This window comes from Ranitomeya variabilis, chromosome 6 (assembly GCF_051348905.1).
Source record: "Ranitomeya variabilis isolate aRanVar5 chromosome 6, aRanVar5.hap1, whole genome shotgun sequence".
Taxonomy (NCBI): Eukaryota; Metazoa; Chordata; class Amphibia; order Anura; family Dendrobatidae; genus Ranitomeya; species Ranitomeya variabilis.
In genome coordinates this window covers 530,222,365-530,247,956 of record NC_135237.1, presented here as the reverse complement: position 1 = coordinate 530,247,956, position 25,592 = coordinate 530,222,365, and positions in this window count along the sequence as shown.

Below are 25,592 nucleotides of genomic sequence, written 5' to 3'. Positions count from 1 at the left end.
CCACGCCCTTCACCTTCTTTTTTACTTCTCCCACACTTTCTTCTTCATTATCCTCATCATCAGCTTCTTTGACATCAACTTCTTCACCTTATTCATCTTCTTCTTCATCTTCTACCTATTTTTTTTTTTGTTACATTGTTCATATTCTTTTTATTTAACTATTATCTTCTTCATATTCAACTTCTTCATCATATTCTTATTTGTGACAGGCATTCCCGTAGTTGTTATCTATAAAAGTTTGAAGATTACACCTTCCGTTCTGCCTGTCACAAAAGAGTTACATTTGTCCGCGTTCAGTTTGGCCTGCAGCATCAGGCTTTATCCAGGGGCACCACGAGGAGGAACGGACTCACCCCCATACACTGCTTAGTCTTCTTCTGCTTATAATTTAGATAATATCTTTTGCTCTGATATTTAGTCTTATGCTAAATGTTCTTCTGCTCTTTGTTCTGCAGCCTCTTGTTCTTCTGCTTCTCGGTCTTCCAGGTTGTCGTCGTTGTCTCCAGGGTCGTCGTCTCCGGGGTCGTCGTCATCGAGGTCATCTTCAGAGTCATCGTCTCCAGGGTCGTCGTCATCTCGGTGGTTGTCGTCTCTGGTGTCGTCATCATCTTAGGGGTGGTCTTCCGGGTCATCGTCTTTAGGGTCTTGAACTTGGAAATGTAGCAGAAGGTACAAGAAGGCTGAGAAAATGCCGAGAAACAGCTGATGGAACTGGAACTCGGATGGCTACCCGAAGGTCCAAGAGCCAATGGAACTACCGTGGACCAGCTGACGTTACTGGAACCCAGTTACTAAGCAGGAGGTACCCGTGCCTGAAAGCACTACCAAGGACCACCTGACATTGGTGGAACTCGGATACCCAGAGGGAGGCACCTAAGCCAAAGGCTCTGCCCGGAACCAGCTGACGGTACTGGAACCAGGATGGGGAGCAGAAGGTACAAGAGCAAAAGACACTGCCGAGAACCAGCTGACGGTACTGGAACCCGGATGAGTAGCCGAAGGTCCAAGAGCCAATGGAACTACCGAGGACCAGCTGACGTTACTGGAACCCGGTTACTAAGCAGGAGGTACCCCTGCCTGAAAGCACTACCAAGGACCACCTGACGTTGGTGGAACTCGGATACCCAGAGGGAGGCACCTAAGCCAAAGGCTCTGCCCGGAACCAGCTGACGGTACTGAAACCAGGATGGGGACCTATTCAAGCTTGTCTTCCTAGAGCCCCAACTGGCGGTGTTAGAGCCCAGGGTCAGCAGAAGGAGGAGAGGGTGGGGAGTGTAGGCCGAAGCCTGCACTGGTGGCAGCTTTGGGTCTGTTGTGTCTGCGTGGCTGTCGCAGGACACGTTGCTGGCTACACAGCAGGGGAACAGCTGGCGGTGCTGAACCCCACTGACACATTAGCTGGTGTTTTTCTCTGTGCAGCTAGCACATCTGGGCCCCAACTGGCGGTGTTAGAGCCCAGGGTCAGCAGGAGGAGGAGGGGGAGGGGAGTGTAGGCCGAAGCCTGCACTGGCGGCAGCTTTGGGTCTGTTGTGTCTGCGTGGCTGTCGCAGGACATGTTGCCGGCTACACAGCAGGGGAACAGCTGGCGGTGCTGAACCCCACTGACACATTGGCGAGGTGTTTTTCTCTGTGCAGCTAGCACATCTGGGCCCCAACTGGCGGTGTTAGAGCCCAGGGTCAGCAGGAGGAGGAGAGGGAGCGGAGTGTAGGCCGAAGCCTAATTGAACCAATTTCAAAGGTAACCTTTAACCCCCCCTCAGGTGTTACAAACTAGAAGAGCCACAGCTTATGCAGCAGTAGTGCTGCACAAGTCAATGGTTGCTCTTTTAATTTTGCTCCTTGCACACGCTGAATGAAACACGTATAACATTTAGACCTTTATACAGTCAAACTGTGTTGGAGGCGAGAGTTCCCTTCGTAATGAGACGCAGCACAGCTGACAAAAATGCCACCTTGGTGCTTTGCGCGGCCTCCTGAGCATTGTTATTTGTTGCACAGGAGTCTGCGCTGTCGTGTTATCCCTTGGCCTTGCGCTGTTAGCGCTGCCCGTCCTCTGACAACATTTGATGTTAGCCGGTGCGGTTCGCGATGCCCATCAATCTTAGCCCCGCAGTGTCTTAACATTGTTAAAACACTGCGGGGCTGGGATTCATGGCCTGGCGCAGTACATATGTTCGCCTCTCGCTTGGGTTCTTACACCTGCTTCAGACTATGCGGCGTCAGCTGATCCCTTATCGCATGCCACGGCCATGAAGCCGCACAGTCCGAAGAAGGCGGAAGGAGATGAGGGATAGGCGAAGAAATGCACCGTTCATGCCCGTCAATCACACCTTCGCAGTCAAAATAAATAAGACACCGAGGGGCGTTGTGTGGGGCAAGGCGGCCGCAGAGGCGCAGCCAGCCAAACAATGATGCCAGAAGACGGGCAGCGCTACCAAGGAGCTTGTTGCGTGTCAATACAAAGGAAAATCACACCTGAGGGACGTTTTAATGGTCGCAGAGGACTCATTTTAGACGTGTTCAGTTCCATATGGGCAAAGAGAATAAGTTTCTGAGCCACCTTGCACACATGCAGCATTACTGCTGTACAAGGTGGCTGTAAAACATAGAAACACCTGGGGGAGGGGGGACAGGTTCCCTTCAATTTCAGTTCTTGTGTCTGCGTGGCTGTCGCAGGACACGTTGCCGGCTACACAGCAGGGGAACAGCTGGTGGTGCTGGACCCCACTGACACATTGGCTGGTATTTTTCTCTGTGCAGCTAGCACATCTGGGCCCCAACTGGCGGTGTTAGAGCCCAGGGTCAGCAGGAGGAGGAGGGGGAGGGGAGTGTAGGCCGAAGCCTGCACTGGCGGCAGCTTTGGGTCTGTTGTGTCTGCGTGGCTGTCGCAGGACACGTTGCCGGCTACACAGCAGGGGAACAGCTGGCGGTGCTGAACCCCACTGACACATTGGCGAGGTGTTTTTCTCTGTGCAGCTAGCACATCTGGGCCCCAACTGGCGGTGTTAGAGCCCAGGGTCAGCAGGAGGAGGAGAGGGAGCGGAGTGTAGGCCGAAGCCTAATTGAACCAATTTCAAAGGTAACCTTTAACCCCCCCTCAGGTGTTACAAACTAGAAGAGCCACAGCTTATGCAGCAGTAGTGCTGCACAAGTCAAAGGTTGCTCTTTTAATTTTTCTCCTTGCACACGCTGAATGAAACACGTATAACATTTAGCCCTTTATACAGTCAAACTGTGTTGGAGGCGAGAGTTCCCTTCGTAATGGGACGCAGCACAGATGTCAAGAATCCCACCTTGGCGCTGAGCGCAGCCTCCTGAGCGTTGTTATTTGCTGTACAGGAGTCTGCGCTGTCGTTTTATCCCTTGGCCTTGCGCTGTTAGCGCTGCCCATCTTCTGACATCATTTAATGTCGGCCGTTGCACTTTGTGATGACCATGAATCCCAGCCCCGCAGTGTCTTTACATAATTAAAACACTGCGGGGCTGGGATTCATGGCCTGGCGCAGTACATATGTTCGCCTCTCACACTCGGGTCCTTACACCCGCTTCAGACTGTGCGGCGTCAGCTGATCCCTTATCGCATGCCACGGCCATGAAGCCGCACAGTCTGAAGAAGGCGGAAGGAGATGAGGGACAGGCAAACATAGGCACTGCTCATGCCCATCAATCACACCCTCGCAGTCCAAATGAATAAGACACCGAGGGGCATTGTGTGGGTCAGGGCTGCCGCAGAGGCGCAGCCAGCCAAACAATGATGCCAGAAGACGGGCAGCATTACCAAGGGGGTTGCAGCGTGTCATTACAAAGGAAAGTCACACCTCCGGGACGGTTAAATGGTCACAGAGGACACATTTTAGACGTGTTCAGTTCCCCATGGGCAAGGAGAATAACTTTCTGAGCCACCTTGCACACATGCAGCATTACTGCTGTACAAGGTGGCTGTAAAACATAGAAACACCTGGGGGAGGGGGGACAGGTTCCCTTCAATTTCAGTTCTTGTGTCTGCGTGGCTGTCGCAGGACACGTTGCCGGCTACACAGCAGGGGAACAGCTGGCGGTGCTGGACCCCACTGACACATTGGCTGGTGTTTTTCTCTGTGCAGCTAGCACATCTGGGCCCCAACTGGTGGTGTTAGAGCCCAGGGTCAGCAGGAGGAGGAGCAGGAGGAGGAGCAGGGGGAGCGGAGTGTAGGCCGAAGCCTGCACTGGCGGCAGCTTTGGGTCTGCTGTGTCTGCGTGGCGGTCGCAGGACACGTTGCCGGCTACACAGCAGGGGAACAGCTGGCGGTGCTGAACCCCACTGACACATTGGCGAGGTGTTTGGCTCTGTGCAGCCAGCACTTCCAGACAGCAACTAGCGGTGTTGGAGCCCGGGCTCTGCAGGTGGAGCAGAGTGTAGGCCGAAGCCTAATTGAACCGATTTTAAAAGAAACCTTTAACCCCCCCCTCAGGGGTTACAAACTAGAAGAGCCACAGCTTATGCAGCAGTAATGCTGCACAAGTCAAAGGTTGCTCTTTTAATTTTGCTCCTTGCACACGCTGAAAGGAACACGTATAACATTTAGGCCCTTACACAGTCAAACTGTTTTGGAGGCGTGAGTTCCCTTCGTAATGAGACGCAGCACAGCTGACAAAAATGCCACCTTGGTGCTTTGCACGGCCTCCTGAGCATCGTTATTTGTTGCACAGGAGTCTGTGCTGTCGTGTTATCCCTTGGCCTTGCGCTGTTAGCGCTGCCCGTCCTCTGACATCATGTAATGTCGGCCGTTGCGGTTTGCGATGACCATGAATCCCAGCCCCGCAGTGTCTTAACATTGTTAAAACACTGCGGGGCTGGGATTCATGGCCTGGCGCAGTACATATGTTCGCCTCTCGCTTGGGTTCTTACACCCGCTTCAGACTATGCGGCGTCAGCTGATCCCTTATCGCATGCCACGGCCATTAAGCCGCACAGTCCGAAGAAGGCGGAAGGAGATGAGGGACAGGCGAAGAAATGCACCGTTCATGCCCATCAATCACACCCTCGCAGTCCAAGTAAATAAGACACCGAGGGGCGTTGTGTGGGGCAAGGCGGCCGCAGAGGCGCAGGCAGCCAAACAATGATGCCAAAAGACGGGCAGCGCTACCAAGGAGCTTGTTGCGTGTCAATACAGAGGAAAATCACACCTGAGGGACGTTTTAATGGTCGAAGAGGACTCATTTTAGACGTGTTCAGTTCAACATGGGCAAGGAGAATAAGTTTCTGAGCCACCTTGCACACATGCAGCATTACTGTCGTACAAGGTGGCTGTAAAACGTAGAAACACCTGGGGGAGGGGGGACAGGTTCCCTTCAATTTCAGTTCTTGTGTCTGCGTGGCGGTCGCAGGACACATTGCCGGCTACACAGCAGGGGAACAGCTGGCGGTGCTGAACCCCACTGACACATTGGCTGGTGTTTTTCTCTGAGCAGCTAGCACATCTGGGCCCCAACTGGTGGTGTTAGAGCCCAGGGTCAGCAGGAGGAGGAGCAGGGGGAGCAGAGTGTAGGCCGAAGCCTGCACTGGAGCAAGTTGAAAGGGAACCTTTAACCCCCCCCAGGCGTTTGTAGCTGAAAGAGCCATCGTGTACAGCACTAATGCTGGAAAAGGTAAACTTAGCTCTTTTAATTATGGTCCTTGCACATGCTGAACCTAACACTTATGAAAAGTGTCCCCTCCTACCGTGATACCGTCCGGTTGGTGGAACTTTCCTTTGTGATGTGACGCAGCACAGCCGTCATTCTTACCCCCTTGGCGCCGTGCGCCGCCTCCTCAGCGTTGTTTGAATCAGTCCCGGAGCCTGCGCTGTTAGGTTAGCCCTTGGCCATGCACACATTTTGCGCTGCCCGTCTTCTGACATCATTTGGTGTCAGACTGGCTGCGCCTGTGCGGCTGCGCTGGCCGAGATCCCGCCTCGCAGTGTCGTCTAATGTAATCCCACCGCGGGCCTGGGATCCGTGGCCATGCGCAGTGCATATCCTCACCTCTCACTCCCCTCCCTACATCTTCTTCAGACTGTGCGGTGTCACGGCCGTGGCATGCTATTAGGGATCAGCTGACACCGCACAGTCTGAAGAAGCCGTAGGGAGATGAGTGAGAGGTGGAGGTTCAGATATGCACTGTGCATGTCCATGGATCCCAGGCCCCCAGTGGGATTAAATCAGAAGACACTACGAGGCGGGATCTCGTCCAGCGCGGCCGCACAGGCTCAGCCAGCCTGACACCAAATGATGTCAGAAGACGGGCAGCGCAAAATGTGTGCATGGCCAAGGGCTAACCTAACAGCGCAGGCTCTGGGACTGATTCAAACAACGCTGAGGAGGCGGCGCACGGCGCCAAGGGGGTAAGAATGACGGCTGTGCTGCGTCACATCACAAAGGAAAGTTCCACCAACCGGACGGTATCACGGTAGGAGGGGACACATTTCATAAGTGTTAGGTTCAGCATGTGCAAGGAGCACCACAAAAAGAGGCACTTTTTCCCTTTGCATCATTACTGCTGCACAAGGTGGCTCCTTCAGTAACAAACGCCTGGGGGGGGACAGGTTCCCTTAAATTTAACTTGTTGTGCCTGCGTGGTGGTCGCAGTACACGTTGCCGTATACACAGCAGGGGAACAGCTGGCGGTGCTGAACCCCACTAACACATTGGCGAGGTGTTTGGCTCTGTGCGGACAGCACTTCTGGACAGCAACTAGCGGTGTTGGAGCCCAGGGACAGGAGGAGGAGGAGGAGGTGGAGGAGATAGGAGGGATTGCCACACACACAGCAGGGGAACAGCTGACGTTACTGAACCCCAATAACAGAGGAGGGACTGTTGGGACTGTGCGTACAGCACTACCAGGCAACAACTAGCGGTGTTGTAGCCCAGGGACAGGAGGAGGAGGAGGAGGTGGAGGAGATAGGAGGGATTGCCACACACACAGCAGGGGAGCAGCTGACGTTACTGAACCCCAATAACAGAGGAGGGACTGTTGGGACTGTGCGTACAGCATTACCAGGCAACAACTAGCGATGTTGGAGCCCAGGGACAGGAGGAGGAGGTGGAGGAGATAGGAGGGATTGCCACACACACAGCAGGGGAACAGCTGACATTACTGAACCCCAATAACAGAGGAGGGACTGTTGGGACTGTGCGTACAGCACTACCAGGCAACAACTAGCGGTGTTGGAGCCCAGGGACAGGAGGAGGAGGAGGAGGTGGAGGAGATAGGAGGGATTGCCACACACACAGCAGGGGAGCAGCTGACGTTACTGAACCCCAATAACAGAGGAGGGACTGTTGGGACTGTGCGTACAGCATTAGCAGGCAACAACTAGCGGTGTTGGAGCCCAGGGACAGGAGGAGGAGGTGGAGGAGATAGGAGGGATTGCCACACACACAGCAGGGGAACAGCTGACATTACTGAACCCCAATAACAGAGGAGGGACTGTTGGGACTGTGCGTACAGCACTACCAGGCAACAACTAGCGGTGTTGGAGCCCAGGGACAGGAGGAGGAGGAGGAGGTGGAGGAGATAGGAGGGATTGCCACACACACAGCTGGGGAGCAGCTGACGTTACTGAACCCCAATAACAGAGGAGGGACTGTTGGGACTGTGCGTACAGCACTACCAGGCAACAACTAGCGGTGTTGGAGCCCAGGGACAGGAGGAGGAGGAGGAGGTGGAGGAGATAGGAGGGATTGCCACACACACAGCAGGGGAACAGCTGACATTACTGAACCCCAATAACAGAGGAGGGACTGTTGGGACTGTGCGTACAGCACTTCTGGACAGCAACTAGCGGTGTTGGAGCCCAGGGACAGGAGGAGGAGGAGGAGGTGGAGGAGATAGGAGAGATTGCCACACACACAGCAGGGGAACAGCTGACGTTACTGAACCCCAATAACAGAGGAGGGACTGTTGGGACTGTGCGTACAGCACTACCAGGCAACAACTAGCGGTGTTGGAGCCCAGGGACAGGAGGAGGAGGTGGAGGAGATAGGAGGGATTGCCACACACACAGCAGGGGAACAGCTGACATTACTGAACCCCAATAACAGAGGAGGGACTGTTGGGACTGTGCGTACAGCACTACCAGGCAACAACTAGCGGTGTTGGAGCCCAGGGACAGGAGGAGGAGGAGGAGGTGGAGGAGATAGGAGGGATTGCCACACACACAGCAGGGGAACAGCTGACGTTACTGAACCCCAATAACAGAGGAGGGACTGTTGGGACTGTGCGTACAGCACTACCAGGCAACAACTAGCGGTGTTGGAGCCCAGGGACAGGAGGAGGAGGAGGAGGTGGAGGAGATAGGAGGGATTGCCACACACACAGCAGGGGAACAGCTGACGTTACTGAACCCCAATAACAGAGGAGGGACTGTTGGGACTGTGCGTACAGCACTACCAGGCAACAACTAGCGGTGTTGGAGCCCAGGGACAGGAGGAGGAGGAGGAGGTGGAGGAGATAGGAGGGATTGCCACACACACAGCAGGGGAACAGCTGACGTTACTGAACCCCAATAACAGAGGAGGGACTGTTGGGACTGTGCGTACAGCACTACCAGGCAACAACTAGCGGTGTTGGAGCCCAGGGACAGGAGGAGGAGGAGGAGGTGGAGGAGATAGGAGGGATTGCCACACACACAGCTGGGGAGCAGCTGACGTTACTGAACCCCAATAACAGAGGAGGGACTGTTGGGACTGTGCGTACAGCACTACCAGGCAACAACTAGCGGTGTTGGAGCCCAGGGACAGGAGGAGGAGGAGGTGGAGGAGATAGGAGGGATTGCCACACACACAGCAGGGGAACAGCTGACATTACTGAACCCCAATAACAGAGGAGGGACTGTTGGGACTGTGCGTACAGCACTTCTGGACAGCAACTAGCGGTGTTGGAGCCCAGGGACAGGAGGAGGAGGAGGAGGTGGAGGAGATAGGAGGGATTGCCACACACACAGCAGGGGAACAGCTGACGTTACTGAACCCCAATAACAGAGGAGGGACTGTTGGGACTGTGCGTACAGCACTACCAGGCAACAACTAGCGGTGTTGGAGCCCAGGGACAGGAGGAGGAGGTGGAGGAGATAGGAGGGATTGCCACACACACAGCAGGGGAACAGCTGACATTACTGAACCCCAATAACAGAGGAGGGACTGTTGGGACTGTGCGTACAGCACTACCAGGCAACAACTAGCGGTGTTGGAGCCCAGGGACAGGAGGAGGAGGAGGAGGTGGAGGAGATAGGAGGGATTGCCACACACACAGCAGGGGAACAGCTGACGTTACTGAACCCCAATAACAGAGGAGGGACTGTTGGGACTGTGCGTACAGCACTACCAGGCAACAACTAGCGGTGTTGGAGCCCAGGGACAGGAGGAGGAGGAGGAGGTGGAGGAGATAGGAGGGATTGCCACACACACAGCAGGGGAACAGCTGACGTTACTGAACCCCAATAACAGAGGAGGGACTGTTGGGACTGTGCGTACAGCACTACCAGGCAACAACTAGCGGTGTTGGAGCCCAGGGACAGGAGGAGGAGGAGGAGGTGGAGGAGATAGGAGGGATTGCCACACACACAGCAGGGGAACAGCTGACGTTACTGAACCCCAATAACAGAGGAGGGACTGTTGGGACTGTGCGTACAGCACTACCAGGCAACAACTAGCGGTGTTGGAGCCCAGGGACAGGAGGAGGAGGAGGAGGTGGAGGAGATAGGAGGGATTGCCACACACACAGCTGGGGAGCAGCTGACGTTACTGAACCCCAATAACAGAGGAGGGACTGTTGGGACTGTGCGTACAGCACTACCAGGCAACAACTAGCGGTGTTGGAGCCCAGGGACAGGAGGAGGAGGAGGTGGAGGAGATAGGAGGGATTGCCACACACACAGCAGGGGAACAGCTGACATTACTGAACCCCAATAACAGAGGAGGGACTGTTGGGACTGTGCGTACAGCACTACCAGGCAACAACTAGCGGTGTTGGAGCCCAGGGACAGGAGGAGGAGGAGGAGGTGGAGGAGATAGGAGGGATTGCCACACACACAGCAGGGGAACAGCTGACGTTACTGAACCCCAATAACAGAGGAGTGACTGTTGACTGTGCATACAGCACTTCTGGACAGCAACTATCGGTGTTGGAGCCCAGGGAAAGGAGGAGGAGGAGGAGGTGGAGGAGATAGGAGGGATTGCCACACACACAGCAGGGGAACAGCTGATGTTACTGAACCCCAATAACAGAGGAGCGACTGTTGACTGTGCGTACAGCACTACCAGGCAACAACTAGCGGTGTTGGAGCCCAGGGACAGCAGGAGAAGCAGAGGAACACAATGTAGGCCAAAGCCTGATTGGAGAAAGTCGAAAGGGAACATTTAACCCCCCCCAAGGCGTTTGTAGCTGAAAGAGCCAGCTTGTGCAGCACAAAAGATGCAAAAGGAAAAGGTGGCTCTTTTCATTATGCTCCTTGCAAACACAGAACTAAACACTTATAAAATGTGTCTCCTGAAACCGTGAGACCGTCCCGGAGGTGGGACTTTCCTTCGTAATATGACGCAGCACAGCTGTCATTCCTACCCCCTTGGCGCCGTGCCCCGGCTCCTCAGCGTTGTTTGATTCCATCCCGGAGCCTGCGCTGTTATGTTATCCCTTGGCCAGGCACACTTAGCGCTGCCCATCTTCTGACATCATTTGGTGTCAGGCTGGCTGCGCCTGTGCGGCCGCGCTGGCCGAGAGCCCGCCTCGCAGTGTCGTCTAATGTAATCCCACCGCGGGCCTGGGATCCGTGGCCATGCGCAGTGCATATCCTCACCTCTCACTCCTCTCCCTACGGCTTCTTCAGACTGTGCGGCGTCACGGCCGTGGCATGCTATTAGGGATCAGCTGACGGCGCACAGTCTGAAGAAGGCGTAGAGAGATGAGTGAGAGGCGGAGGTTCAGATATGCACTGTGCATGTCCATGGATCCCAGGCCCCCAGTGGGATTAAATCAGAAGACACTACGAGGCGGGATCTCGTCCAGCGCGGCCGCACAGGCTCAGCCAGCCTGACACCAAATGATGTCAGAAGACGGGCAGCGCAAAATGTGTGCATGGCCAAGGGCTAACCTAACAGCGCAGGCTCTGGGACTGATTCAAACAACGCTGAGGAGGCGGCGCACGGCGCCAAGGGGGTAAGAATGACGGCTGTGCTGCGTCACATCACAAAGGAAAGTTCCACCAACCGGACGGTATCACGGTAGGAGGGGACACATTTCATAAGTGTTAGGTTCAGCATGTGCAAGGAGCACCACAAAAAGAGGCACTTTTTCCCTTTGCATCATTACTGCTGCACAAGGTGGCTCCTTCAGTAACAAACGCCTGGGGGGGGACAGGTTCCCTTAAATTTAACTTGTTGTGCCTGCGTGGTGGTCGCAGTACACGTTGCCGTATACACAGCAGGGGAACAGCTGGCGGTGCTGAACCCCACTAACACATTGGCGAGGTGTTTGGCTCTGTGCGGACAGCACTTCTGGACAGCAACTAGCGGTGTTGGAGCCCAGGGACAGGAGGAGGAGGAGGAGGTGGAGGAGATAGGAGGGATTGCCACACACACAGCAGGGGAACAGCTGACGTTACTGAACCCCAATAACAGAGGAGGGACTGTTGGGACTGTGCGTACAGCACTACCAGGCAACAACTAGCGGTGTTGTAGCCCAGGGACAGGAGGAGGAGGAGGAGGTGGAGGAGATAGGAGGGATTGCCACACACACAGCAGGGGAGCAGCTGACGTTACTGAACCCCAATAACAGAGGAGGGACTGTTGGGACTGTGCGTACAGCATTACCAGGCAACAACTAGCGATGTTGGAGCCCAGGGACAGGAGGAGGAGGTGGAGGAGATAGGAGGGATTGCCACACACACAGCAGGGGAGCAGCTGACGTTACTGAACCCCAATAACAGAGGAGGGACTGTTGGGACTGTGCGTACAGCATTAGCAGGCAACAACTAGCGGTGTTGGAGCCCAGGGACAGGAGGAGGAGGTGGAGGAGATAGGAGGGATTGCCACACACACAGCAGGGGAACAGCTGACATTACTGAACCCCAATAACAGAGGAGGGACTGTTGGGACTGTGCGTACAGCACTACCAGGCAACAACTAGCGGTGTTGGAGCCCAGGGACAGGAGGAGGAGGAGGAGGTGGAGGAGATAGGAGGGATTGCCACACACACAGCTGGGGAGCAGCTGACGTTACTGAACCCCAATAACAGAGGAGGGACTGTTGGGACTGTGCGTACAGCACTACCAGGCAACAACTAGCGGTGTTGGAGCCCAGGGACAGGAGGAGGAGGTGGAGGAGATAGGAGGGATTGCCACACACACAGCAGGGGAACAGCTGACATTACTGAACCCCAATAACAGAGGAGGGACTGTTGGGACTGTGCGTACAGCACTTCTGGACAGCAACTAGCGGTGTTGGAGCCCAGGGACAGGAGGAGGAGGAGGAGGTGGAGGAGATAGGAGAGATTGCCACACACACAGCAGGGGAACAGCTGACGTTACTGAACCCCAATAACAGAGGAGGGACTGTTGGGACTGTGCGTACAGCACTACCAGGCAACAACTAGCGGTGTTGGAGCCCAGGGACAGGAGGAGGAGGTGGAGGAGATAGGAGGGATTGCCACACACACAGCAGGGGAACAGCTGACATTACTGAACCCCAATAACAGAGGAGGGACTGTTGGGACTGTGCGTACAGCACTACCAGGCAACAACTAGCGGTGTTGGAGCCCAGGGACAGGAGGAGGAGGAGGAGGTGGAGGAGATAGGAGGGATTGCCACACACACAGCAGGGGAACAGCTGACGTTACTGAACCCCAATAACAGAGGATGGACTGTTGGGACTGTGCGTACAGCACTACCAGGCAACAACTAGCGGTGTTGGAGCCCAGGGACAGGAGGAGGAGGAGGAGGTGGAGGAGATAGGAGGGATTGCCACACACACAGCAGGGGAACAGCTGACGTTACTGAACCCCAATAACAGAGGAGGGACTGTTGGGACTGTGCGTACAGCACTACCAGGCAACAACTAGCGGTGTTGGAGCCCAGGGACAGGAGGAGGAGGAGGAGGTGGAGGAGATAGGAGGGATTGCCACACACACAGCAGGGGAACAGCTGACGTTACTGAACCCCAATAACAGAGGAGGGACTGTTGGGACTGTGCGTACAGCACTACCAGGCAACAACTAGCGGTGTTGGAGCCCAGGGACAGGAGGAGGAGGAGGAGGTGGAGGAGATAGGAGGGATTGCCACACACACAGCTGGGGAGCAGCTGACGTTACTGAACCCCAATAACAGAGGAGGGACTGTTGGGACTGTGCGTACAGCACTACCAGGCAACAACTAGCGGTGTTGGAGCCCAGGGACAGGAGGAGGAGGAGGTGGAGGAGATAGGAGGGATTGCCACACACACAGCAGGGGAACAGCTGACATTACTGAACCCCAATAACAGAGGAGGGACTGTTGGGACTGTGCGTACAGCACTTCTGGACAGCAACTAGCGGTGTTGGAGCCCAGGGACAGGAGGAGGAGGAGGAGGTGGAGGAGATAGGAGGGATTGCCACACACACAGCAGGGGAACAGCTGACGTTACTGAACCCCAATAACAGAGGAGGGACTGTTGGGACTGTGCGTACAGCACTACCAGGCAACAACTAGCGGTGTTGGAGCCCAGGGACAGGAGGAGGAGGTGGAGGAGATAGGAGGGATTGCCACACACACAGCAGGGGAACAGCTGACATTACTGAACCCCAATAACAGAGGAGGGACTGTTGGGACTGTGCGTACAGCACTACCAGGCAACAACTAGCGGTGTTGGAGCCCAGGGACAGGAGGAGGAGGAGGAGGTGGAGGAGATAGGAGGGATTGCCACACACACAGCAGGGGAACAGCTGACGTTACTGAACCCCAATAACAGAGGAGGGACTGTTGGGACTGTGCGTACAGCACTACCAGGCAACAACTAGCGGTGTTGGAGCCCAGGGACAGGAGGAGGAGGAGGAGGTGGAGGAGATAGGAGGGATTGCCACACACACAGCAGGGGAACAGCTGACGTTACTGAACCCCAATAACAGAGGAGGGACTGTTGGGACTGTGCGTACAGCACTACCAGGCAACAACTAGCGGTGTTGGAGCCCAGGGACAGGAGGAGGAGGAGGAGGTGGAGGAGATAGGAGGGATTGCCACACACACAGCAGGGGAACAGCTGACGTTACTGAACCCCAATAACAGAGGAGGGACTGTTGGGACTGTGCGTACAGCACTACCAGGCAACAACTAGCGGTGTTGGAGCCCAGGGACAGGAGGAGGAGGAGGAGGTGGAGGAGATAGGAGGGATTGCCACACACACAGCTGGGGAGCAGCTGACGTTACTGAACCCCAATAACAGAGGAGGGACTGTTGGGACTGTGCGTACAGCACTACCAGGCAACAACTAGCGGTGTTGGAGCCCAGGGACAGGAGGAGGAGGAGGTGGAGGAGATAGGAGGGATTGCCACACACACAGCAGGGGAACAGCTGACATTACTGAACCCCAATAACAGAGGAGGGACTGTTGGGACTGTGCGTACAGCACTACCAGGCAACAACTAGCGGTGTTGGAGCCCAGGGACAGGAGGAGGAGGAGGAGGTGGAGGAGATAGGAGGGATTGCCACACACACAGCAGGGGAACAGCTGACGTTACTGAACCCCAATAACAGAGGAGTGACTGTTGACTGTGCATACAGCACTTCTGGACAGCAACTATCGGTGTTGGAGCCCAGGGAAAGGAGGAGGAGGAGGAGGTGGAGGAGATAGGAGGGATTGCCACACACACAGCAGGGGAACAGCTGATGTTACTGAACCCCAATAACAGAGGAGCGACTGTTGACTGTGCGTACAGCACTACCAGGCAACAACTAGCGGTGTTGGAGCCCAGGGACAGCAGGAGAAGCAGAGGAACACAATGTAGGCCAAAGCCTGATTGGAGAAAGTCGAAAGGGAACATTTAACCCCCCCCAAGGCGTTTGTAGCTGAAAGAGCCAGCTTGTGCAGCACAAAAGATGCAAAAGGAAAAGGTGGCTCTTTTCATTATGCTCCTTGCAAACACAGAACTAAACACTTATAAAATGTGTCTCCTGAAACCGTGAGACCGTCCCGGAGGTGGGACTTTCCTTCGTAATATGACGCAGCACAGCTGTCATTCCTACCCCCTTGGCGCCGTGCCCCGGCTCCTCAGCGTTGTTTGATTCCATCCCGGAGCCTGCGCTGTTATGTTATCCCTTGGCCAGGCACACTTAGCGCTGCCCATCTTCTGACATCATTTGGTGTCAGGCTGGCTGCGCCTGTGCGGCCGCGCTGGCCGAGAGCCCGCCTCGCAGTGTCGTCTAATGTAATCCCACCGCGGGCCTGGGATCCGTGGCCATGCGCAGTGCATATCCTCACCTCTCACTCCTCTCCCTACGGCTTCTTCAGACTGTGCGGCGTCACGGCCGTGGCATGCTATTAGGGATCAGCTGACGGCGCACAGTCTGAAGAAGGCGTAGAGAGATGAGTGAGAGGCGGAGGTTCAGATATGCACTGTGCATGTCCATGGATCCCAGGCCCCCAGTGGGATTAAATCAGAAGACACTACGAGGCGGGATCTCGTCCAGCGCGGCCGCACAGGCTCAGCCAGCCTGACACCAAATGATGTCAGAAGACGGGCAGCGCAAAATGTGTGCATGGCCAAGGGCTAACCTAACAGCGCAGGCTCTGGGACTGATTCAAACAACGCTGAGGAGGCGGCGCACGGCGCCAAGGGGGTAAGAATGACGGCTGTGCTGCGTCACATCACAAAGGAAAGTTCCACCAACCGGACGGTATCACGGTAGGAGGGGACACATTTCATAAGTGTTAGGTTCAGCATGTGCAAGGAGCACCACAAAAAGAGGCACTTTTTCCCTTTGCATCATTACTGCTGCACAAGGTGGCTCCTTCAGTAACAAACGCCTGGGGGGGGACAGGTTCCCTTAAATTTAACTTGTTGTGCCTGCGTGGTGGTCGCAGTACACGTTGCCGTATACACAGCAGGGGAACAGCTGGCGGTGCTGAACCCCACTAACACATTGGCGAGGTGTTTGGCTCTGTGCGGACAGCACTTCTGGACAGCAACTAGCGGTGTTGGAGCCCAGGGACAGGAGGAGGAGGAGGAGGTGGAGGAGATAGGAGGGATTGCCACACACACAGCAGGGGAACAGCTGACGTTACTGAACCCCAATAACAGAGGAGGGACTGTTGGGACTGTGCGTACAGCACTACCAGGCAACAACTAGCGGTGTTGTAGCCCAGGGACAGGAGGAGGAGGAGGAGGTGGAGGAGATAGGAGGGATTGCCACACACACAGCAGGGGAGCAGCTGACGTTACTGAACCCCAATAACAGAGGAGGGACTGTTGGGACTGTGCGTACAGCATTACCAGGCAACAACTAGCGATGTTGGAGCCCAGGGACAGGAGGAGGAGGTGGAGGAGATAGGAGGGATTGCCACACACACAGCAGGGGAACAGCTGACATTACTGAACCCCAATAACAGAGGAGGGACTGTTGGGACTGTGCGTACAGCACTACCAGGCAACAACTAGCGGTGTTGGAGCCCAGGGACAGGAGGAGGAGGAGGAGGTGGAGGAGATAGGAGGGATTGCCACACACACAGCAGGGGAGCAGCTGACGTTACTGAACCCCAATAACAGAGGAGGGACTGTTGGGACTGTGCGTACAGCATTAGCAGGCAACAACTAGCGGTGTTGGAGCCCAGGGACAGGAGGAGGAGGTGGAGGAGATAGGAGGGATTGCCACACACACAGCAGGGGAACAGCTGACATTACTGAACCCCAATAACAGAGGAGGGACTGTTGGGACTGTGCGTACAGCACTACCAGGCAACAACTAGCGGTGTTGGAGCCCAGGGACAGGAGGAGGAGGAGGAGGTGGAGGAGATAGGAGGGATTGCCACACACACAGCTGGGGAGCAGCTGACGTTACTGAACCCCAATAACAGAGGAGGGACTGTTGGGACTGTGCGTACAGCACTACCAGGCAACAACTAGCGGTGTTGGAGCCCAGGGACAGGAGGAGGAGGAGGAGGTGGAGGAGATAGGAGGGATTGCCACACACACAGCAGGGGAACAGCTGACATTACTGAACCCCAATAACAGAGGAGGGACTGTTGGGACTGTGCGTACAGCACTTCTGGACAGCAACTAGCGGTGTTGGAGCCCAGGGACAGGAGGAGGAGGAGGAGGTGGAGGAGATAGGAGAGATTGCCACACACACAGCAGGGGAACAGCTGACGTTACTGAACCCCAATAACAGAGGAGGGACTGTTGGGACTGTGCGTACAGCACTACCAGGCAACAACTAGCGGTGTTGGAGCCCAGGGACAGGAGGAGGAGGTGGAGGAGATAGGAGGGATTGCCACACACACAGCAGGGGAACAGCTGACATTACTGAACCCCAATAACAGAGGAGGGACTGTTGGGACTGTGCGTACAGCACTACCAGGCAACAACTAGCGGTGTTGGAGCCCAGGGACAGGAGGAGGAGGAGGAGGTGGAGGAGATAGGAGGGATTGCCACACACACAGCAGGGGAACAGCTGACGTTACTGAACCCCAATAACAGAGGAGGGACTGTTGGGACTGTGCGTACAGCACTACCAGGCAACAACTAGCGGTGTTGGAGCCCAGGGACAGGAGGAGGAGGAGGAGGTGGAGGAGATAGGAGGGATTGCCACACACACAGCAGGGGAACAGCTGACGTTACTGAACCCCAATAACAGAGGAGGGACTGTTGGGACTGTGCGTACAGCACTACCAGGCAACAACTAGCGGTGTTGGAGCCCAGGGACAGGAGGAGGAGGAGGAGGTGGAGGAGATAGGAGGGATTGCCACACACACAGCAGGGGAACAGCTGACGTTACTGAACCCCAATAACAGAGGAGGGACTGTTGGGACTGTGCGTACAGCACTACCAGGCAACAACTAGCGGTGTTGGAGCCCAGGGACAGGAGGAGGAGGAGGAGGTGGAGGAGATAGGAGGGATTGCCACACACACAGCTGGGGAGCAGCTGACGTTACTGAACCCCAATAACAGAGGAGGGACTGTTGGGACTGTGCGTACAGCACTACCAGGCAACAACTAGCGGTGTTGGAGCCCAGGGACAGGAGGAGGAGGAGGTGGAGGAGATAGGAGGGATTGCCACACACACAGCAGGGGAACAGCTGACATTACTGAACCCCAATAACAGAGGAGGGACTGTTGGGACTGTGCGTACAGCACTTCTGGACAGCAACTAGCGGTGTTGGAGCCCAGGGACAGGAGGAGGAGGAGGAGGTGGAGGAGATAGGAGGGATTGCCACACACACAGCAGGGGAACAGCTGACGTTACTGAACCCCAATAACAGAGGAGGGACTGTTGGGACTGTGCGTACAGCACTACCAGGCAACAACTAGCGGTGTTGGAGCCCAGGGACAGGAGGAGGAGGTGGAGGAGATAGGAGGGATTGCCACACACACAGCAGGGGAACAGCTGACATTACTGAACCCCAATAACAGAGGAGGGACTGTTGGGACTGTGCGTACAGCACTACCAGGCAACAACTAGCGGTGTTGGAGCCCAGGGACAGGAGGAGGAGGAGGAGGTGGAGGAGATAGGAGGGATTGCCACACACACAGCAGGGGAACAGCTGACGTTACTGAACCCCAATAACAGAGGAGGGACTGTTGGGACTGTGCGTACAGCACTACCAGGCAACAACTAGCGGTGTTGGAGCCCAGGGACAGGAGGAGGAGGAGGAGGTGGAGGAGATAGGAGGGATTGCCACACACACAGCAGGGGAACAGCTGACGTTACTGAACCCCAATAACAGAGGAGGGACTGTTGGGACTGTGCGTACAGCACTACCAGGCAACAACTAGCGGTGTTGGAGCCCAGGGACAGGAGGAGGAGGAGGAGGTGGAGGAGATAGGAGGGATTGCCACACACACAGCAGGGGAACAGCTGACGTTACTGAACCCCAATAACAGAGGAGGGACTGTTGGGACTGTGCGTACAGCACTACCAGGCAACAACTAGCGGTGTTGGAGCCCAGGGACAGGAGGAGGAGGAGGAGGTGGAGGAGATAGGAGGGATTGCCACACACACAGCTGGGGAGCAGCTGACGTTACTGAACCCCAATAACAGAGGAGGGACTGTTGGGACTGTGCGTACAGCACTACCAGGCAACAACTAGCGGTGTTGGAGCCCAGGGACAGGAGGAGGAGGAGGTGGAGGAGATAGGAGGGATTGCCACACACACAGCAGGGGAACAGCTGACATTACTGAACCCCAATAACAGAGGAGGGACTGTTGGGACTGTGCGTACAGCACTACCAGGCAACAACTAGCGGTGTTGGAGCCCAGGGACAGGAGGAGGAGGAGGAGGTGGAGGAGATAGGAGGGATTGCCACACACACAGCAGGGGAACAGCTGACGTTACTGAACCCCAATAACAGAGGAGTGACTGTTGACTGTGCATACAGCACTTCTGGACAGCAACTATCGGTGTTGGAGCCCAGGGAAAGGAGGAGGAGGAGGAGGTGGAGGAGATAGGAGGGATTGCCACACACACAGCAGGGGAACAGCTGATGTTACTGAACCCCAATAACAGAGGAGCGACTGTTGACTGTGCGTACAGCACTACCAGGCAACAACTAGCGGTGTTGGAGCCCAGGGACAGCAGGAGAAGCAGAGGAACACAATGTAGGCCAAAGCCTGATTGGAGAAAGTCGAAAGGGAACATTTAACCCCCCCCAAGGCGTTTGTAGCTGAAAGAGCCAGCTTGTGCAGCACAAAAGATGCAAAAGGAAAAGGTGGCTCTTTTCATTATGCTCCTTGCAAACACAGAACTAAACACTTATAAAATGTGTCTCCTGAAACCGTGAGACCGTCCCGGAGGTGGGACTTTCCTTCGTAATATGACGCAGCACAGCTGTCATTCCTACCCCCTTGGCGCCGTGCCCCGGCTCCTCAGCGTTGTTTGATTCCATCCCGGAGCCTGCGCTGTTATGTTATCCCTTGGCCAGGCACACTTAGCGCTGCCCATCTTCTGACATCATTTGGTGTCAGGCTGGCTGCGCCTGTGCGGCCGCGCTGGCCGAGAGCCCGCCTCGCAGTGTCGTCTAATGTAATCCCACCGCGGGCCTGGGATCCGTGGCCATGCGCAGTGCATATCCTCACCTCTCACTCCTCTCCCTACGGCTTCTTCAGACTGTGCGGCGTCACGGCCGTGGCATGCTATTAGGGATCAGCTGACGGCGCACAGTCTGAAGAAGGCGTAGAGAGATGAGTGAGAGGCGGAGGTTCAGATATGCACTGCGCATGTCCATGGATCTCAGGCCCCCAGTGGGATTAAATCAGAAGACAATGCGAGGCGGGCTCTCGGCCAGCGCGGCCGCACAGGCGCAGCCAGCCTGACACCAAATGATGTCAGAAGATGGGCAGCGCTAAGTGTGCCTGGCCAAGGGATAACATAACAGCGCAGGCTCCGGGACGGAATCAAACAACGCTGAGGAGCCGGGGCATGGCGCCGAGGGGGTAGGAATGACAGCTGTGCTGCGTCATATTACGAAGGAAAGTCCCACCTCCGGGACGGTTTTACGGTATCAGTGGACACATTTTATAAGTGTTAAGTTCTGCGTGTGCAAGGAGCATAATGAAAATAGCTACCTTTTCCTTGTGCAGCATTACTGCTGCACAAGGTGGCTCTTTCAGTAACAAACGCCTTGGGGGGGGGACAGGTTCCCTTACATTTCAGTTGTTGTGTCAGCGTGGCGGTCACAGGACACATTGCCGGCTACACAGCTGGGGATCAGCTGACGTTACTGAAACCCAATAACACTGGGTCGTATGTTTTGACTGTGCAGACGGCACTTCTGAGCCTCAACTGGCGGTGTTGGAGCCCAGGAATTTAAGTTCAGGTGGTAGAAAGATGAACACAACAGGAGACCTGGATAACGTAGACAGTCACCTAATTATTTAATCAGGAAGAGGAGTGGCAAATTCCTTCGAGATCCAGGCCTTGTTCATTTTCAGGAAAGTAAGCCGGTCAACGTTATCGGAGGATAGTCGCATGCAACGGTCAGTTAGTACACCACCTGCAGCACTAAAGACGCGTTCCGATAATACACTAGCCACAGGGCAAGCCAGCACCTCCAATGCATACTGGCTTAGCTCTGGCCATGTATCCAGCTTTGAGACCCAAAACTTGAAAGGTGAAGAGCCGTCTGGGAGTACAGCAAGAGGGCAAGACATGTAGTCTGTCACCATCTGACGGAACCGTTGCCTCCTGCTGACTGGAGCCGTCTGTGATGGTGTAGACTTTTGTGGCGGGCACAGAAAACTGTGCCACAGTTGGGCCATACTGGTCTTGCCTTGGGCAGAGGCACTGCTTCTGCTCCCTCTTTGTGCAGAGCCTCCACCACTGCCTGGACGCACTGAGCTGCTTTGTAATGCACTAGCAGCACTTCTCTAAGTTGGAATGGAGAAGATGATGGAATTCACCAGTGTGTCTTGGTACTCCCGCATTTTTTGCTCCCGGTTCAACGGTGTGATGAGGCTTTCTACGTTGTCCCGGTAGCGAGGATCGAGGAGGGTGAACACCCAGTAATCAGACATGTTGAGAATGTGGGCGATGCGGCGGTCGTTTCTCAGGCACTGCAGCATGTAATCCACCATGTGCTGCAGACTGCCAACTGCCCAAGAAACGCTGTCCCCTGCTGGAGGCGTGATCTCTGCCTGCTCGTCATCACCCCACCCTCGCTGTACACACTGAGTACTGGACAATTGTGTAACTCCCTCCTCTGGACGGATGTCTTCCTCCTCCATTGACTCCTCCTCATCCTCCTCACAAACTGTCCCCTGCCTATGCGTTTGTGAGGAACCACGTGGCGCTGACTGTCCAGAAGATGATGGAAATGATGAATCCTCATCCTCCACCTCTTCCACAACATCATCCCTTAGCGCTTGCAGTGATTTTTCAAGCAGGCAGATAAGGGGGACAGTCATGCTGACTAGTGCATCATCTGCACTCGCCATCCGCGTGGAATAATCAAAGGGACGCAAAACCTGGCAGACGTCATTCATAGTGGCCCACTCTGTGGTTGTGAAGTCTGTACGGCGCGGAGTGCGACTTCTTTGCGCCTGATGCAGCTGGTACTCCATTACAGCTTGCTGATGCTCACACAACCGCTCCAACATATGTAACGAGGAATTCCACCTGGTAGGTAGGTCACATATGATGCGATGTTCCGGCAGGTGGTGTCGGCGCTGCAGAGCCGCAATGCGCGCTTTTGCTGTGCTGGAACGCCGCAAGTGAGCACACTCTAGGCGGACCTTGTGCAGCAGCACATCAAGATCCGGATAGTCCCTCAAAAAACTCTGCACGACCAAATTGAGCACATGTGCCAGACATGGGATGTGAGTGAGGTTGCCGAGGCCCAGAGCTGCCACCAGATTTCGGCCATTATCACACACTACCATGCCTGGTTGGAGATTCGCTGGCACAAACCACACATCGCTCTCCTGCTTGATGGCATTCCAGAGCTCCTGCGCTGTGTGGCTTCGATTCCCCAAAAAAATTAATTTCAAGACGGCCTGTTGACGTTTGGCCACGGCTGTGCTCATGTCGGTTGTAACAGGTAAACGGTCATCACGGGTCCATGTGGAGGTGGACTGTGACGGCTCCTGCAGCGATGATTCTGAGGAACTGGTGTAAGAGGAGGAGTTAATGCGTACAGAATGGATTCCTGCAATCCTTGGAGTGGGCAGGACACGTCCTGCGCCACTCGCACGATCTGTACCCGACTCAACGACATTAACCCAATGGGCAGTGAGGGAAATGTATCGCCCCTGTCCATGTTGACTGGTCCACGCATCGGTGGTGAGGTGGACCTTGCTACTGACGGCATTCAGTAGCGCGTGTTTTATGTGTCCCTCCACATGCTTGTGCAGGGCAGGGACGGCTTGCCTGCTGAAGTAAAAGCGGCTGGGCACATTGTACTGGGGGACTGCCAATGACATCAAGTCACGGAAGCTGTCAGTCTCCACCAACCTGAATGACAGCATTTCCAGTGACAGAAGTTTGGCAATGCCTGCAGTCAGAGCCTGTGCTCGTGGGTGGTTGGACGAGAAAGGCCGCCTTTTCTCCCATGCCTGTACTACCGATGGCTGTAGACTGGGCTGGGAGTGTGTGGATGACTGGGAAAGTGGTGCTGCGGGTGGAATTACAGCGGGTCTCTGGACAACAGGGCCAGAGCTTCTTCCACGGCGATCCTGGGAGGAAGCCGAACCAGCTGCGTGTGAGCTGGAGGAAGAGGCAACACGAGCTGAAGAGGTGGTAGCTGCCGCTGTTGGTTGGCCTAGCTCTTCAGTGTGTTTTTCTAACTCCGCCGCGTGCCTGGTGCACACATGTTTCCACATGTTGGAGGTATTGAGGTTGCTGACATTTCGACCTCTTTTCACTTTGTGATGACACACCTTGCATTTGACATAGCAAATGTCATCTGCAACTGTGTCAAAAAAGGACCAGGCACTGCAAGTCTTGGGAGCACCCTTTTTGGCTTTTGGAAGAGACATGCTCCTAACGGGTGCCAAAGCGGAGGCTGCAGGATCCGCAGTCTTCCCCCTCCCTCTCCCTCTTTGGGCCATATGGGGAATCTCTTCCTCAGAGCTGCTCCCACCACCTTCCTGTCCCTCACGCCAAGATGGGTCAAGGACCTCATCATCTACACTACCCTCTGCCCCCAACTGCTCCTCCTGGGTAGTCTCAGCAGCAGAGCACGCACCAGAAAGTGGCACCTGAGTGTCATCAGCGGATGCGGCCTGCGATGTGGTGACCAGAGGCACTGGCCCACCCGCCTCTTCAGAGGAAGAGAGAAAAAGCGGTTGGGCATCACTGCACCCTGCCTCTTCTTCCATTTCTCCAATGCTGCTTGGCTGGCCCCCTGTTTCCAAGCCAAGAGATGATTCAGAGAACAGAAGTAGAGACGGCTCCTGTCCTGGGATCTCTGTCTGCCTGGGCAATTTGGCAGGTGGTTAAGAGACAGATGGCTGCTCTCCAGTGCACTGTGTCTGAGAGGATGTGGCACTAATTGAAGTTGATGCATTAGCTGCCATCCATCCGACAACGGATTCAATTTGGTCTTCACGCAGCAGCGGTGTACGGTGCTCTGTGACAAAGCTGTGCATGAACGACTGTTCCCTGGTGAAAGTGGGTGCTGATGAGTAACCGGTGCCCGCAGCAGGCACAGAATCCCCACGTCCTCTCCCTGCTCCGCGCCCACGCCCACGTGCCTTACTCACTGCCTTCTTCATCTTGGTTGACTGATAAAGATAAGCAGAAAAGTACTAACAGCTTTGTGTGCTTATTCCTGAAGAGCTCCTAACAGGTATAAGAAACACTAATTTTCTAAAGTGTGGACTAGACTTTAATATGAGCTAATGTGGCCTACACAAATGTAAAGTGGTGTCACTGGTGTGTTTGGTGAACTTTATTATTTATTTATTTTTTTGGGGCTGAACTGACAACAGAGAGAGCTGCAGTCACACGGAGACCGTGCAGACAGCCGTAAATGGCGCTGCAAGGCCCAAAAACCCTCCTCTACATTATCCTATGTAGTGTTTTTCCACAAGTTAGCTGGAGACGAGTGGAAAGACACTAATAGGAATTATTTGAAAAAATGTGCAGCAGCCTGCACTACTTAAAACAAAAGGAAAATTGATTTTACGGTATGACGCAGTGAAGAACCCTGAGCTGGAGACAACCAGGCTATGGCTGCTCACAGACTACAGGGCGAGCTGCAGTCACACGGAGACCGTGCAGACAGCAGTAAACGGCGCTGCAAGGCCCAAAAACCCTCCTCTACGTTATCCTATGTAGTGTTTTTCCACAAGTTAGCTGGAGACGGGTGGAAAGACACTAATAGGAATTTTTTGAAAAAATGTGCAGCAGCCTGCACTACTTAAAACAAAAGGAAAATTGATTTTACGGTATGACGCAGTGAAGAACCCTGAGCTGGAGACAACCAGGCTATGGCTGCTCACAGACTACAGGGCGAGCTGCAGTCACACGGAGACCGTGCAGACAGCCGTAAACGGCGCTGCAAAGCCCAAAAACCCTCCTCTACGTTATCCTATGTAGTGTTTTTCCACAAGTTAGCTGGAGACGGGTGGAACGTCACTAATAGGAATTATTTGAAAAAATGTGCAGCAGCCTGCACTACTTCAAAAAAAACAGACAAAAAAAAACAAAGAACAGTATGAGGCAATGAACCACCCTCCCTGAACTGAATACAACCAGCTATGGATGGCCTATGGCTGCACTCAGACTAGAGAGTGGGCTGCACTCACACACACACACACAGAGACCTTGCAGATCGCTGTGAAAACAGCGCTACAAGGCAAAAGCAAGGTGATTAGCAGGTGAACACAGCGGTTGCTAAATTAGCCTTGGAAAAGAACAATTAAGCAAATCGCTATCTCAAAACTGGCCCTCAGTCA